Here is a 16,510-nt window from a genome sequence, read left to right as displayed (position 1 = left end):
TTTGGTTAGGATCCATTGCTGAAGATTTAGCATGTTCTTTGGGAGGAGTTAAAAAAGTTTGTTGTATTGAGAGATTTTTAAAAACTTTCTTCTCATTTTGTGTATACTAATTATTATTGCTAGATTTTGGGTTTTTTTAAATTCATTTTCCTTCTTAGGGATGTGACTTGAATGTATATATTTTATGCTCATCAAGCTTTGGCTCTGGTGCTTTCAGTGGTAATTATCTGTGTAAATTCCTTGGTTATAGAGAATCTTTGTGTGTTTGCATTCTCAGTTGCTGCTTGTTGTAACAATTATGGGGCGTGTGTGTTGTTTCATCATCTCCTATGGGTGTACAATATCTGAGGACTCATAAAGTTTATCTTGTTTCCCAGTGGTGCTATGTGCTCTTTTTTCCCAGTATATTTTCTCTGGATTGAACCATTCAGCCTTCTTGCCATTATAAGGCATCCGTGGGTGAGAACTGTTTGCAGCTGAACCAGGTAGTTATATGCAATACCCCTATGGTGGGCTGAAGTCTTAGCCCTGAAGGAGCAAGATGGGAAAGCTCGTCATTAGATGCACTGAGGTCTTAACTAGGAGGAGGGAATGAGCCACCTCAGCTCCAATACTAGGTTATCAGGAAAGCAGTTCACTTTTTTGTTATGCCCCTGTCCTGTTGTTCTGAATTTTCAAGTCAGGCATACACCTCTGTCCAACTGTGGGAACAATGATGCTTCATGTTGAGGAACTGGGATTCCACCTCTTTGCATGCCTGAGCCCAAAGGGCCCACCTCTTGTGGGGCTCTATTATCCCAAAATGCTGCAGAAAGTGTGTCAACAGGTGTACTCACAATGAACCCCCATAAGAGAAGCAAATGTCTATAGTGTTGGGCAAAGAGGTGAAGGCCCCTTCTCCAAGATGCTTTATGGGACCCGGGGCTGTTTGACTGCTGGGACAGAACCATAGCCTTCCTCCACTGGGCCCAGCACTGTGTCTGCATCTCTGCTGAAAGAAATCTCCCTCAAGCAGGGAAATATAGGACACAGAGAGTCTTGGATCCTACTTATTTATTTTTTGTCCCATAGGGTACTCCCCTGATGTGGTGCACTCCCCTTTCTCCTGGGAGTGGTCGTCTGTGAGGGCCCAGAAACAATGAGTGCAGCTGCTCTTCTGGGTGTAGCCCTCCCATGGTGCTGCCACAATTCAAGCTATTGCTGGGGTGTACCTGCAAGGGACTTGGTGATGTGAAGGTACAAGTGTTGAATTCTGAGGAGAGTTGGTCACCAAGTTCTCTGGAGGACCTTCTGGAGAAGGTCTCCAATATTAGATGATTATGGGTTAGTCTGCAAGATGTGTGATGACACGGGCTTTGCTATTAGCACCTGAAAGGGGCAATGTTAGGTAGAACTGAATCACACCAACCAGTTTGCTGGTTTTCCAGTGGCAGGTGCAACCACTAGCTCTCGTGGAATTGGCACGAGTATGGCCTAAACGCTGCAGGGTTTCCTTGACTGTATATACCTTAGTGTAATGGCTTTCTTAATTGCCAGTTGCGGTGGTGCTGCACTGGGTACATGCAGAGTCTCGAAGCCTCCTGAGTGACCAGGATGGCCTGGATAGTGATGCTAGCTGAGGTCTGAAACCGACCATCCCCAAGCACTGTGCTCTTCTGTCAGTTGTTGTAATGGGCTATTCCAGCTGACCTTCGACCAGACCGGGACTCTTACAAGGGAGCATCAGTTGTTGCTGGTGGCTGTGGCTTTCTGCTTGACCTTTGTTGCCACAGCTGGTACACAGATGATCTAGGTGATAGACGGGTTGCAGGGGATTTCCAAAGTTCCCGCCCTGTATTGGGTTTTCAAGCAGTCTGATGGGACTCGTTATTTGGAATGGGCCAGGTCAGACAGGTTTGTGCTACAGTTCCCTACCTGTCTGTGTAATTGGCTACCCTAGTGAGATTCAGGGTTTGGGCGTCCTCTGGCCACTGTGGGAATGCTTCAGGGTTGGCAGAGTGAGTGAGAGTTTGCCAGTGGCAGCAGGTTCCACTCAGCTCATCTGCCTTTGACTCAGGCAATCTGTGCTCAGACTGCAACACTGCAGCTGACCGCAGTCTTCTCATGGCAGCTTGTCCAAGACAACACTTGCCAGCCTAAGCAGAATTTGCTTAGGGGCAAATGAAAGTGTTAGGACTTATTGTTCCCTGCCCAGCCTGACAGCTGGCATTAGAATGCAGCCTGCAAGGGATAAGTTTTTGGGGGATAGCATAGCCAGAGCCTTTCAGTGCTTGATTGCCTATACAACTCCATGTGGATTCCAGCAGCGCACAACTATGGGGGTCTCCAGGCAGTTGACAGTGTGGGACTGGAGCTCCACAAAGCTTAGGGCTCATCTAAGTCTATAGCAGCAGTGCCAAGTTCCTGGTTTCCCTCACTCAATCTTTCCCCATATCAGGAGGCTGCTCACTGTTCATGCTGGCTAGCTTGCTGAGGAGGTTGCCTGGTTCCAAACCAGGATGCCCAATTTCTCTTTTCTTTTCCCACCATGGATGCTGCTACTGCTCTGGTGGATCAAGGGGTGTACTATTGATCTTACCCTGCTCTGGGTGCTGAAAAGCTCTCTCTATTTTGATTTGTTCCTTGATGGCGGCATACGCCAGCTGCTTAGAGTCGGCCATCTACTCTGAACCATGTCTGCACATTTGAAGGAGCAAATACCTCTTCTGGTCTTTAAAAATTGGTTTTGGCAGGTTAGTCTTCTGTTATGTTCCCAGGCAAATGAGATTGTCTCTGGGATCATGTCTAATGCTTCTGGAGTCACATGACTGTTACATGGGCCCACATTGGAGTCTGCAGTGAGTGGGACTACCAGGGCCTCTAGCAAGATGGACCCTTCTGATCCCTGGGTGGGCTATACTGTCTATGGGACCTTGGTTCAGAGGGCTGGTACTGAGATGAAGGTCTACTTCAGGGTGCACAGACAGCAGGCCTATGACTGGTTTGCAGAGGGATGTGACTACTTCTGGGTCCCTGGGAAAGTTCTTGCTGGATCTCCATTTGAGCCCTTAAGCAGGCAGTTCTACTCCTGTTTATAGTGGAGAGGGGTTGAAACCAAGTTGCAGGGCTGCTTTGGGAACTACAGCTGAGACTGAGGTCTTCAGGCCTATTTCTGATATCACAGATGAGCACATACCCAGGGGGTCCCTCAGCATGCAGCCCTTCTCTCCATCTGCAACTGAATGAAACTAGAGATGAGTTTCAGAGCTGTTTCAGGATCTACTCTTGGACAAAGGGTAGCAAGTATGGCTCTGGGAACTAGGATGAATGTGTCTTGCAGTTGGTCCAGCTGAACAGAATTGCTCTTAGACTGTGGCAGAGAGGGCCTCGGGCTGAGATTCAAAGTTATTTCAGAATTTACTATGACGAGGTTGGTGTTGGCAAGCCTGTCCAAGTGGTACAAATGGGCAGGTCTCCTAGCAGCCCCTGTGCAGGCAAGATTGCACGTGGGTTGCAGCTAAGAGGGGTTGGAGCCAAGATTCAGGACCCTTTTAGATTCTGCTGTGGGTCTGAGATCCAAAATCCTGCCCAGGGGACTTATATGATCCTGTCTCCTCCTGGTTCCATGTGGAAGGGGGACTAATTGTTCACTATAGCCGAGATGGGTTGGAACTGGATTATTTAAGCATCCACAGTTGACAGCAAGATTGGTGGGCCTTTCTCCTGATGCTCTAGTGTGCATGACTCTTATCAAATCCCTAGGAAAATGGTTCTGGTAGTAGCATCATGGTCAAACTGGGATTTTGTCAAACATGTAGGAAATGGCGCCATTTCCAAATCTGGTGCTAGGACCACGTCAGTGAGTCTACCAACAGAATATGGATATGCCCTCTCAAAAGAACCCTATTAAGTTTGTAAGGAACTCTTTATACTTCTGGATTCTCTGTATGTTCTATTTGTCTTTGTGCCTATTCTTGTACCAATACCAGGCTGTTCTGGTTACGGTAGCCTTGTAAAATAGTTTAAAATCTGGAAGTGTGATACCTCCAGCTTTGTTCTTTTTGTTGAGGATTGCTTTGGTTATTCATGCTCTTTTTTGCTTCCACATGAAACTCTGTATTATCTTTTCTAAGCCTGTGAAAAATGATGGTTGTAACTTGGTGGGAATTGCATTGACTCTGTAGATTGCTTTAGTTAGGTTGCAAACCATGACACTATCTATTCTCCCAATCCACGAGCATAAGATGTTTTTCCATTTGTTTGTATCATCCTTGATTTCTTTGAGCAGTGTTTTTGTAGTTCTCATTGTAAAGGTCTCTCACTTCTCTGGTTAACTGATCCCAATATATTTATTTCCCAAGATATTTCTTTCTTCCTTTTTTTCTTTTTTGTAGCTACTGTGAATGAGACTGTGTTTTTTATTTGGTTCTCAGCCTGCTTGTTGTTGGTACAGTAATGCAGCTGTCTTTTGTGTGTTGAATTTGTATCCTGAGACTTTAATGAAGTTTTTTTATCAGTGTGAGGAGATTTTTGATAGGTTTGCTAGTGCTTTCTAGGTATAGATAGAATCATATCATACACCAACAGGGATAACTTGACTTCCTCTTTTTGTATTTGGATTCCCCTGATTTCATTCTCCTGTTAGGAATTCCAGTACTATGTTGAGTAGAAGGAATGAGATTGGACAACCTTGTCTTGTTGCAGTTCTTAGGAACATGAATTTATTTGTTTTTAGCATGTAGTTAACTTGACTACATTCAAATTTCAAACTCTCTTGCCCCCTCCCCTGCAGTCTTCATCAATTGAAACTCTGTTCAGTTCTTTTAGCCTAGGGTTGCATGGATTCTGTATATTACAGGGATCAACCAAAGATTTAGGTATAACTTATACACAAATTTAAGGATCCTCTTCTGTGATTATCTCTTAAATTTTCTCCATATAAATGGCAAACTCACCCAATGCCGTTTATTTCTTCCATGTGTAGACTCTCTCTGATTCATTTCTGCTTTATTGTTTTTACCCTTAGTGCACTCTGATACTGTTTTCTATATTTTGTCTGGGGTTTATAGTTGGTACCTGTCATAAGTTTGGTCCTATGGAAGATATTTTGTAGTATCTTTCACATCAAGATATTTGAAGATCAAAACACTTGAAGTGGAATCTCTGTAATTAAATTTCCAGTTGTGAATTACTTGATTAGTCTCTGCCATCCACCCTCACTGTCAGTGTGTAAAGTTCACCTCAGTAAGAAGATCAATTCCAAAAATGCTCTTTTATTATCAGATATATTAGAGGTTCCCAGGACTGTGTAGGAGAACATTTTGGATTGGAATTAGTATTCAAGCTTCAAGCTAAGCTTCATTTTGCCTCAGAGCATTTGAACCTGCTGGAATCCTGACAGACTGACTTTAGAAATCTAAACAAAGAGACATTGGCAAAGGATTGTGTATTCGTTCAGTTGGAAGTTATTTCCAGGAGGAACTTGAGCTAGTAATTTAGCATCATGACTAAGAACTAAGCATTTAGATCCAAGTGAATCTGGGTTCAAGTAATCTTTCTATTTATTTTTTCTGTGTGAGCTTGGACATGTAGCTTAAATTTTTGAACACAAATATCCTCATCAGTGATGGTAGTTATAATAGTACCTTTTTCATAAGATTTTATACTATGAAGTGATACATGCAAAAGTCTTGGAACAGTGCCTGAAATATAATAAACATTCAATCAATTTAGCCCATACTATTTATTCATGTAAACTTTTTGGGTCTCAATTTTTAAAATCTCTAACATGAAAAGAAAAGTGCCTATCTTGAGGCCTAATATATTTGTAAGTGAGGTTAGGCTTGTAAAGCCCTTCTGGTCAGAAATACTTACACAGTAATCATTTATTCTCTCTTCCTAGTTCCCTGTCCTTATAAATAATAGTAACAATAATAAGAATACTCCTACCATATGACAGGAACTGCTCTGAGGAGTCGACATATAGTACCTCTTTTAATTTTTATAATTCTATGAGGTAGGTACAGTTGTTCTCATTTTCAAATAAGAAAACAGAAGCAGAGTGTTAAAATAGCTTTGTCAGTATCTTGTGACCTAATAAGTAGTAGAACAATTATTCCAGTCTTACCCATGTGGCTCTGAAGTCTCCTATTAAAAATGATCAGAGATGCTCTTTGAAAAGCACTTGTCATACAGTGGTATTGGCAAGTGTCTTCCAAACATTATTTCAAGTCTCTCCTTCCACAGGACATAAGTTCATACAATTCTGAATCTGAGATGAATGGGGAAGTCACAGATCAATTTTTATGATCTGGTCAAGCAAAGGTAGAACCACATTGAGATTGCTTAGTGTTCTCAGTTCCAGAGCCAAATATATATTTTCCCCAGAGCCGATAAGATTGACCAGGTAATAGAGTAAGAATTCCTCCTATCCACTACCCAGTTACTCAGTACCAGAAAGATCTCTGTTGACCAATTAGAGCCTATTATTTTGTTTTTTGTGGGTTTTTTGAGTTGGAGTCTCACTCTGTCACCCAGACTGGAGTGCAGTGGCCGCTCCCGGCCACCGCCGCCTCGACCTGCTGGGCTCCGGCGATCCTTCTGCCTCAGCCTTCCAAGTAGCTGGAATTACAAGCATGCGCTACCATACCCGGCTGATTTTTTGATTTATTGTAGAGATGAGGTCTCGCTGCCCAGGCAGGTCTCAAACCCGCAGACTCAGGCAATCCACTCACCTCAGCTTTCCAAAGGCGCGGAATTACAGGCTGAGCCACCGAGCCCGGTTTAGAGCCTATTATTTTGACAGAAGAAGTTAAAATTAGAAATAAAGAAATGTTTTGGGTACAACTGAGGCAAAATATAGTTAGAAGAGTTGATCAGAAAAATACTAGCTTATATAAAATCAGTATTCAAGTCTCATCCCTGTCTTCCATAGACTGTGATTTTGTACGTATTATATAATCTCTTCAGCATCTGTTTATACATACAGAAATTGCAGCCTACTATATAAATTATTGCAAAAGTCAAAAGGCTGAGAGTTACTCTTGATTCTTCTCTTTCTTCCTTTTCTATCAAAACCACCAGTGAGTCCTCCTCATGGTATCTCATAAACCTATTCTATATCCATCTTCTTACTTCCTTCTTCAGTGTCATCACTCTTTTCTAAACCACCATCATTACTTGCTTAGACTATTGCAGTATCCTCCCAACTGTTATTCTTGCCCCGTTTAAAATATCTTCTCCACAGAACTGCCAGAGTGGGCTTTGCAAAATACACATCTTACCTTGTTTTCATAATGCTTTACTTTCTTGTATTATTTTATTCTGAAATTAAGCAATCAAGAAAGTTCGTTAATTAATTGTATCATATGTTTTTTTCTCTTAAAATGTTCACAAGAATCTCTATTGCACTTAGCATAAAATCCAAACTCCTTATTTTGGCCATAAATGTCCTTTATGACATGTCTCCAGCTGTGTCTCAGACCTGACTCTCTATCATGTGTCTCTTTACTCAGCAATCTGCCACTCCAGCCTTCCATCTACTCCTTGAATTTATCAGCCTCAAACCTTTGTACTTGCTGGGCTTTCTGCTCAGAATTATTTTCCCATAGCTGGTTTCTTCTCTTCCTTCATGTCTCAAGTTGTCACCTCGTAAAAGAGAATGTCCTTAGCCATCTCCTCTACTAACACTATCATATTGCCCTGTTCTGCTTTTTTGGGGAGTGCGGGTTCACATATTACCATTTGAAATCCTTTTGTTTATTTACTTGACTTTTGGCTTGTTGGCTTTTGCCTCTCTATCTTGGGAATGCAAACTTCTTGAGAGAACAGCCTCATTTGACATGTTTAAACTGGCATCCACATTTAGAAGGTGTTCTTTAAATATCTATTGAATGACACATGTATCATAGGTTTGTTAGAAGGTTAAGGGGCAGGTAGCAGATATAAAGGGCTCAAGTTGGCAGGACTTTCAGCTACATATAGTCACTCAGAGAACATGTCTGATAGGAATCTGTTGGGGACCGACCGTAAAGGTCTACCTTCTGACATGGTCAAGGATACTGATGACCCCAGACTGCATGCAAGTCAGGGAAGACAACAGCTCTGCTTCTCCTTCTTTGCTTAGTTATGTTGCTGATAGGGATCTTAGGGACAGGGAATCCACAGCTTACTAAACAACCACAGAAAAAAGATTCCAGGGGAAGGGAACGTTGGGGAATAATAATGACCCACACTTTGGCTAAAATCCCCAAAGCCCCCATTCTGCCACTATGCAATTTTCCTGGAGCAAAACATACACCCTTTAGAGGAACCCCCAATAGGATGATACGTTACTGCAGTAGCTGGCATTATAGTTGGCTGGAACCCGGCCCACTAATGTACAAATAGAAAGCCACTTCCCCTGCCAGAGAACTGTGGATAAGAACTTTAAGTATCATGTGTTCCTTAAAGAAAGATTAAAACCATTTGTTCCCACAGATTGGAGGCAAGTCAGAGAGATATGGGGCTGTTGTAGACGTCCTGCCAATTGTGACCTGTTGTGCCAGATCTGTTGGCACCCTAAGAAATGTCAATGTTCCGGAGAGTAGTTTTTTTTACCAGATATTAAAATAGATTATGTGCTTGGCTTGTGCAACTGTTTTGTAATTCATATATAACCAAGTTTAAGAGGTCATAAGCAATTATGGTGTAATAAGGCTTTATTTAACTTTTCTTCTGTGAGTGATTTCATGGAAAATGTTTGTATTAGACTTTAGAAGGTTAAGAAAAACGTACTTGGAAAAGTTTAAAGAGAAATGTTCCTAATGTGTCCTTACATCATGGAAAACTTGAATGATGTTTTTTCTGTGACAGTCACCTAAAAACTTATATTACAAAATGCTATAAATATTGTAAGTTTGATAATAATAAATGAGTAGTCCCACATAAGAATCAGGTCTGTGTCCATTCATTCGCCAATGCCGCTCATCCTTCGGGAAACCCTGAACCTGCTGGAGCAGGACTCTGGCAGGAGTCTTTGCCATGTTATGAGGTTCTTTTCTATACACATGGTTTCCAGAGAAATTGAATCAGTAGTATAGAAAACAAGTCAAGTCAAAAGTCAGTTAAATAAACAAGAGAATTTCAGATGGTACTATGTGCCAAAAAAACCTAAAAAACTAGTATCTGTTCTTAAAACCTCTAGAATTGAAATGATTTGTGTCACTTTCACCTGGAGTTTATTTGCCAGAACTGGAGTTAAATGATCTTAGTCTGGCTACAATAAATGTTGAGGAATGAAAGAGGAACATGTATAGACTCTTTAGAAAGTTCTACTATGTCTACTATTTATCCATTGTTAAGGAGGAAAAAACCAAGGTATAGAGGGATTTAAAAATCTTACTCAGTGTTACTGGTAACAGGTAAAACCCAAGCTGTCTTCTTGACCACTGACTATTTTCTTGACCACAGACTCATGTTGCAGTTCACAAGGAGACCTTCCAAGAGCCTGTCTCATGGGTTTTTCTTCCTATTTTCATTCTCTTCTCAAAATGAAGATAATTTTCCTCTATTCCTTCTCCTTCAGTAATGGGGATTTTTTTGTACTTTAATACTTCAAGTATTTAATGTTTTGTTTACAGCCGTTGCACCCTGAGCATGCCCAATCTCATCTAATCTCAGAGTGTGTAATGTTTTGCTTACTGTGGCCAGTTAACCAGTTCTTGCCTCTCAGCCCTGGCAAGAATGTCCTGGATGTCCCCCAAAATCCTTAGTATTGACTTTGTAGTGAGGTGTTTTCTTCCCAGATTCAAAGGAGATTAGGATGTAAAGTTGGGGTAGAAAACTGGAGCTTCCCCATTGCTAAAAGATATAGCTCTCAAATGACTCCAGCAGAAGAACAGTGCAGGCACTACATATGACAACCTTGGCTTATCCAGTGTGACATCACTATCCACCCCGTGTCTGAATCCTTGAAGTAGGTGTTTACCCCACTTAACATCACATAACCCTTTCAATGATCCCATGTAACAAGTCTTATCAATAAGTCATTCATTTTACAGATGAGAATAACCATCTTTGAGAGATAAATGGCTAGCCAAAGTGCCTTCTTATAAATGGCTGGGCTAGGACTTTAGTTCAAGAATTTGGGATTCCACGACCCTTTATTTTGCTTCTCTTAATGTTTCAAATTAATAAAAACAACCAACATTGATTATGCCCAGGACTATAAAATGCAAATTATTTTATATATTCCTAACAAACAAATAAGCAGAGAAAAACTCTGAAAGGTAGATGTTACTATTATCATGTCTATTTTACCAACAAAAAACAATTAATTCTGCATGCACTTAAGACAATTAAGGCAGAGAGTGAGAAAATCAACAAAGATCATTCAGACGTTAAGTGGCAGACTTAAGGCTCAAACCCAAATCTTTCTGCCTCCAGAGCACAAGCTCTTATGTATGAGACCACACTGCCTCTCAGCTGTCATTGAGGAGAAAACATGTGGATGCTGAGCTGGGAGTGGGGAGCAGGTTACCTGCTAGTGAAAGTGCCCCATTCGACTTTGTTCTCTTGAATGCTAAGTCATTCCACAAGTACTGCAGGTGATTTCATACACAGGATTTGTTTTTCCTAAATTGATTAGTTCTCTGTAAAGACCTGTAATTATTTTCTGTCCTGTTCTCCCTGAGCATCTCCTCTCCCTACTGAATCACTGGACTTCTGACAAGTTCTCTGTTCAACATTCCCCTTGGCTGTGGCCAGGAGCGGAGTTTAGATGTGTAAACACCCCTGGAAAGGACTTGATGATAGAGAACCAAACATACAACGCCTCCTTTACTATATCTATTCAAGGCCTAGCCCAGCAGTGTCCTAAATCACACCAGGTAAGGAGATGAACAACAGCTTCTTTGGTGTGTATATGTATTTGTATGTGCGTGTGCATGAGCATGTATGTGCAACAGGGCAGTAAAGTCTATATGGATTCCTAAACTTAAAACCCAATTTCAAATTCTGGCAATGTTACTTATAAGTTGAATGAATCTGGGCAAATTGCTTAACTTTTCTGATACTTCATTACCTTAACTGCACAATGAAGCTGCTGATATTAGGTGAGGGGATTAAATGGGAAAGTTCCTGTAATATGTGTAACACAGTGGCTGGCACACAGAAGGGAAATGATTTAATGTTGGGCGACTCTGAATGTGGTGGGCCATGGAGGGAGGGCACAAATCCAGAAGGTGAATGCTCAGAATAAGTCTTCTCTATGCAGAAGTTAGTCCACTTTCAATAAAGTGAAAGGCTTTCATTTAAAAATATAATTTGAAATAAACTAATGGGGAGGGGTATGGCTTCAGAATTTGCTAGGACTTAAAAAGCCTCTCGCCTGAATGAAACGTCATTGTACACCTAACCCTTAACTGTACCCCACAAAACCATAACAAAAAATACTGATTAATGAAAAAAAAAAAAAGCCTCTCAACATTTATTGAGTCCTTACTGTGTACCACACGTGGAGTCAGTAAAGTGATTTATGTGGATTGGTTCACTGATCCTTTCAAGAAGTCAGAAAGTAGGTATTCTTATTGTACCCTCAAATTCAGAGACAGGAAGAGTATCCAAGATTACCTAGCTGGTAGGGGATGAAACCAAAAGTCAAATCCTGGCTTTGTAATTCTGGGATACCCTATACCACACTAAGTATGCTGCCTCATTCGGTAGCTTTATTAGTTCAAAGTCTTTTGAGGTCAAGGTTCAGTTGCAAGAACTCGTCAAAGTACTGTATATCTGGACATGCAGTGGGAGTCCAACTGCCTCTCAAAGCCACAGTGACAGATAGTTTTCAGAGTGTACTTTAAGCACTTCAAGAAATTGTTCTTTAAAATTATTTTATAGGATGTGCTTAGATGATATGCTTCAAGAAGGTAGAAACTCTTTCAGTCTAATTAATACCTGGTAGTATATCATGGCACATCCAGGATAAATACTTGAGAAATTAAAAATATGTTTTTATAACTTTATTTTGGGGGAACATTGGTTTTTCTCTTCCCATATTTCATCTGTCAGCTTTCCGAATTATGTCAAAGAATAGAATCTATCATTTTTTGAGTAGTTACTATGTGTCAAGCATGGTGAGAAATAGATAGATATGGATATAGACATAGTCGTGAAGTCATGTGTTGCTTAACGACCGGGACAGTTCTGAGATATGTGTTGTTAGGTGATTTTTGTCCTTGAGGGACCATCATAGAGTGTACTCACACAAACCTGGATGGTGCCATCTCTTACATACCTAGGCTTTCTAGTATACCTTAATGCTCCTAGACTACACATCTGTGGAGCACGTTACTATATTTTATACTGTAGGTCATTGTGACCCAACAGTCAAGTATTTGTGTATATAAGCATATCTAAATGCAGAAAATATACAGTAAAAGTGCACTATTATAATTTTATGAGTCCACTGTGTATTTGCAGTTCATCACTAACCAAAATGACATTTTAAGATTAATTCCAAAGGTAAAGGAGTCATTTCTTTTTGTCAGGGTTCATTATTCAATGAGAATTTCCCCTAGGGAGAGTAATAACTAACAAGAGTTATTATTTCCAGAGTAGTTGTCTGTGCTGTGTCTGTGTTCAAGTGTCTTATGCAGATGTTGTTCATCCACTATCACAACTTGAGGCTATAGATACTGGCAATATTTCCATGTTGTATAGGGAAGTTAAGCCAATTGTTCCATTATGTAGACGGTGGTTGAGCAGACTGGAATTTGAACTTCTGCTGTTTGCTTTCTTGTGCTCTCACATACCACAGTTTACCTCAGCTGTGTTTGTCCCTCTCACAAGAGGAAGATTAAATTAGAATCACAAACATTTATAAGATGATATCAAAATCATTTCTTCTTAATTTGATCAAGAGGAGTATATTAGTTTTCTAGGGAAACCATAATAAATTACTGCAGACTAAGAGACTTATGCAACAGGAATTTCTTATCTCATAGTTATGTAGGCTAGAAGTCCAAGATCAGGGTGTTTTCTTCTGAAGTCTTTCTCCTTGCCTTGTGGATACCTTACCTCATGTTCACATAGCATTCTCCCTCCGAGTGTGTCTGTGTCCAAATTTCCTCTTTTCATGAGAACAGCAGTCACATTGAATTAAGGCCTACCCTAATGACCTCATTTTAAAGTAATTAGTTTTTCAAAGATCCTGTGTACAAATACTGTCACGTTCTGAAAAACTGGAGGTTAGGACATCACAGTATGCATTTGGGGAAGGACAAATTCAACCCATTATAAAGGGTCAATGGATTTTCCTATTATATGTCTCTCTATTGTTTTGTTTTTCAGCTGCTTATTGAGGGGTTGTTTGCATTGTCTTTGGGAAAAAGAGTGAGTTAGTATTTTAAGGAGGATTCTGAGGTCACACATACACATGTGTAGAAAAATAACAATTGAGTCTGATATTCTTACTCTAAACCAACTCAGGCCTGTGAGGGTAAGTACGTGTTTAAATAAAAAGAAGCAGAGGGGGTGAAATTCTAGAATCTGTTCTGCAGGTGAAACTTGTCTTGCAACCTTTAGAAAATTGCTATCACTCCTGGGATATTGATCTAGATCAGAGATCTTAAGCTCAAAGGTCCTTAGGGGCTGCAAAACTACCATAAGAGGAGAAGCAGGCAGATGTAACAAACTCAGGATGGTGGGAACCAAGTCAAATTGGAGAACATCCCATTTACGCAAAGCAGATAATTCTTAGTGGCAGCCAGTTGATGTCAGTTGAGATAAAGGACCACTTGATGAACATTATCAGTTTTATTGGTCTAATTTATGAGTTTATTGTCAAAAAGTATTGTATTTTTGCTGAAACTAAGGGAGAAGGGACTGAATTGTCACCAGCGATAAAGTGTTTCACTCCAAAAGCTATTTGTGAAGTGACTTTCTTCAATCAACATTTTCGTAGAAATAGAGGTTGTAGCTTAAGTCAGTTTTAGCAATAAAACTTTAAGAATGTCCCTAACAATTGAAGGTTCTGCTCTCATTTGTGGCATTTGTCAGGATTTGAGAGGGCAAAGAGGTTTCATTTTATGCGTCAACTCAGTTAGATTGGTAATAGCTTCCTGGAATGTTATCCTAGGAAAGATCTCAAGGTCACATGCCAGGTCTGTGGGAAGGTGCTGCGATATTATCAGTGTCTGCCCTGAGGATAATGGTGGATGTTTGTCCGTATCCTGAGTGTCTCAAGTGACAAAAACCCAATCTCAGGCAAAACAGAAACAGTTGGATCACAGGATCCATGAGGGATATTAACAAGGGTAGGAGAGATGCAGAAGGATCTCAAAACAGTTTGAACCAGGGACTTGAATGATTGCAGGATTCTTAGGATTCTTATCTCTAAGTTCCTGTACACTTGCTTCATTCTCTTAGGTAGGGGGATTATTTCGGCATGATAGGAATCATAACCACAAACAGTACCCAAAATGTGCATTGTATGGCTTCCACCAGAGAAATAAAGCATTTTTTATCTTATCTTATTATCAAGTACACACACACATGCAGAATTTTGGAGAGGTATTACAATTGACTCAGCCTAGGTTAAAAAGTCATGGACCAAGCAACTTTAGTCAGGGAGTGGAATCATCTAAAGAGATGAAGACTTACATGTGAACCACATGATCAAGTGTGGCAGAAAGAGAGGTCTCCAGAATAAGGGTAACATAGGGTAGAGAACTTTTAAAACAGTGAGTTTCTACCACAAAGGGAATAGCCGCACGACTGCCAGCCTAGGCTTAAATTTCAGTGTGTTGAAGAAGAACCCTGAAATTTATAGCAACCTCTTGTCATAGCTACGGTCCCTACCCAGCATTTCCTGAATTATAGTTCCTCAGCTGGGAAGAGAAATCCCCACCAAAATCATGGAGTTGTGCTTTCCAGATTCTGGGGACCTGAGACAAAGCTATAACTCTAGGAATGAACAAAAAACATGCATCTATTTTGTGGAGAAAGTTCTTGTTACAGAATGAACCTATTAGCTATCCCTTCTCAATGCAGGTGGGAACTTGATAACTCTGCCCAATTCCTGAGAACTGTTTCACCATGCAGTTGCTTATGAGGTTCCAGGTCCTCTGTGGTATCCACAAATCCTCCCACAGCTTCCATTCTGCACCTTGGCAGCTGAGATGCCAGTCTTTATCAGGACATGGAGCCCCAGGATGGAATGACTATGACACGCCTGAGGAATTTAACTTTGCAAGTGATGTGCTGGACTATTGGGCTCAAATGCAGAAGGTGAGGGTGGGGATTGTGATGAGGGGTTGAAGATGGGGGTGGCCTCAATCTTTTTGTCTTGCTTCTGCTAGGCTGAGAAGCACAGAACCAAAGATAGTTTTTGCCTCAGTGTTGTGGAAATAGCTTATACTTCAGGATTCAATTCCCAGCCTGGCTATTTTCTCACTTCCCTGAGTCTCAGTGGTTTCATTTGTGAAATGGGGACAAGGTCATTTAAAAACAAAACAACAGGTAAAAGTATTTGGCATGCAATCAGTGCTCCATAATTGTGACCAAATGCAAAGTTCTAATCACAAGGTCATCAAGTTCATGTTGGTCTGAGTTGTCACTCATCTTAGTGACTTCATGTGTTCCTATTCAAATCTTAAATGCCTTTCAAGTATCATTCTCCCATCTCCTCTTTTCCTTTCTCTGCATTTCCGTAATGACCCCAAGAAAAATAGAACCCTTAGTTACAGATAGCTTTTTAAAAAAATATGCCACATCAACGACTTTGTGTTTAATCCTCTGATTAGATGGGAACTTATTGTCCTCATTTTCTAAATCAAGAAACTGAGGTTCCAAGTGTTTAAGTAACCTACTGAAATTGCGTATCTAACAAGCAGAGGAGCAGGGGTTGGGTCCAGACTGTCTGAAACCCCAGTACAACCTAGTCTTATAATCTGTGTCTTTTGATTAGATAATTTAGCTCATTTAAATTAAAAATAGTTACAAAAAGTACTATTGCCATTCTGTTAATTGTTTTCTTAATGTATTATTAAAGTTTAACTTCAATCACATATAAAAACTCTACTCTTTTACAGTTGTATCCCACCTCCCACTTGATGTTATTAATGTCACAAATAACATCTTTGTGTGTTGCATACCTAATGACATAAATTTATGATTTTTTATCTTTTAAATAATGCAAGAAAATAAAAAGTGGAGTTACAAACTAAAATTACAATAACACTGGTTTCCATATTTGTTCAAGTGTTTACATTTACAAGAGAGCTTTGTATTTCTATTTGAGTTACTCTCGGATATCATTTTATTTCAACTTGAGGACTTCCTTTGTCTTTTCTTGCTGGGTAAGTCTGGTGATGATGAACTTTCTCAACTTTTGTTTTTCTGGGAATATCCTAATTTCTCACTCATTTTCTTTTGAAAAATAATTTTGCTAGGGCTAAAATCCTTGGCTGACAGGTTTTTTTTTCTAACAGATCTTGAACTATAACATCGGCCTTCTGAATTCAATTTTTCTGCTGAGTAATCCACTAATAAT

At 40.3% G+C, this 16,510-nt stretch overlaps 1 pseudogene; it reads left to right on the top strand.

Annotated features, from left to right (window-relative positions):
- The first annotated feature begins 15,054 nt into the window (after positions 1–15,054).
- LOC103253272 overlaps positions 15,055–16,510 on the top strand; it is a 28,479-nt pseudogene continuing 27,023 nt past the window's right edge.

Source organism: Carlito syrichta, unplaced genomic scaffold (assembly GCF_000164805.1).
Source record: "Carlito syrichta isolate Samal-C Ts95f unplaced genomic scaffold, Tarsius_syrichta-2.0.1 Scaffold216232, whole genome shotgun sequence".
Classification (NCBI taxonomy): Eukaryota; Metazoa; Chordata; class Mammalia; order Primates; family Tarsiidae; genus Carlito; species Carlito syrichta.
This window is presented reverse-complemented; position numbering and strand designations above follow the sequence as displayed.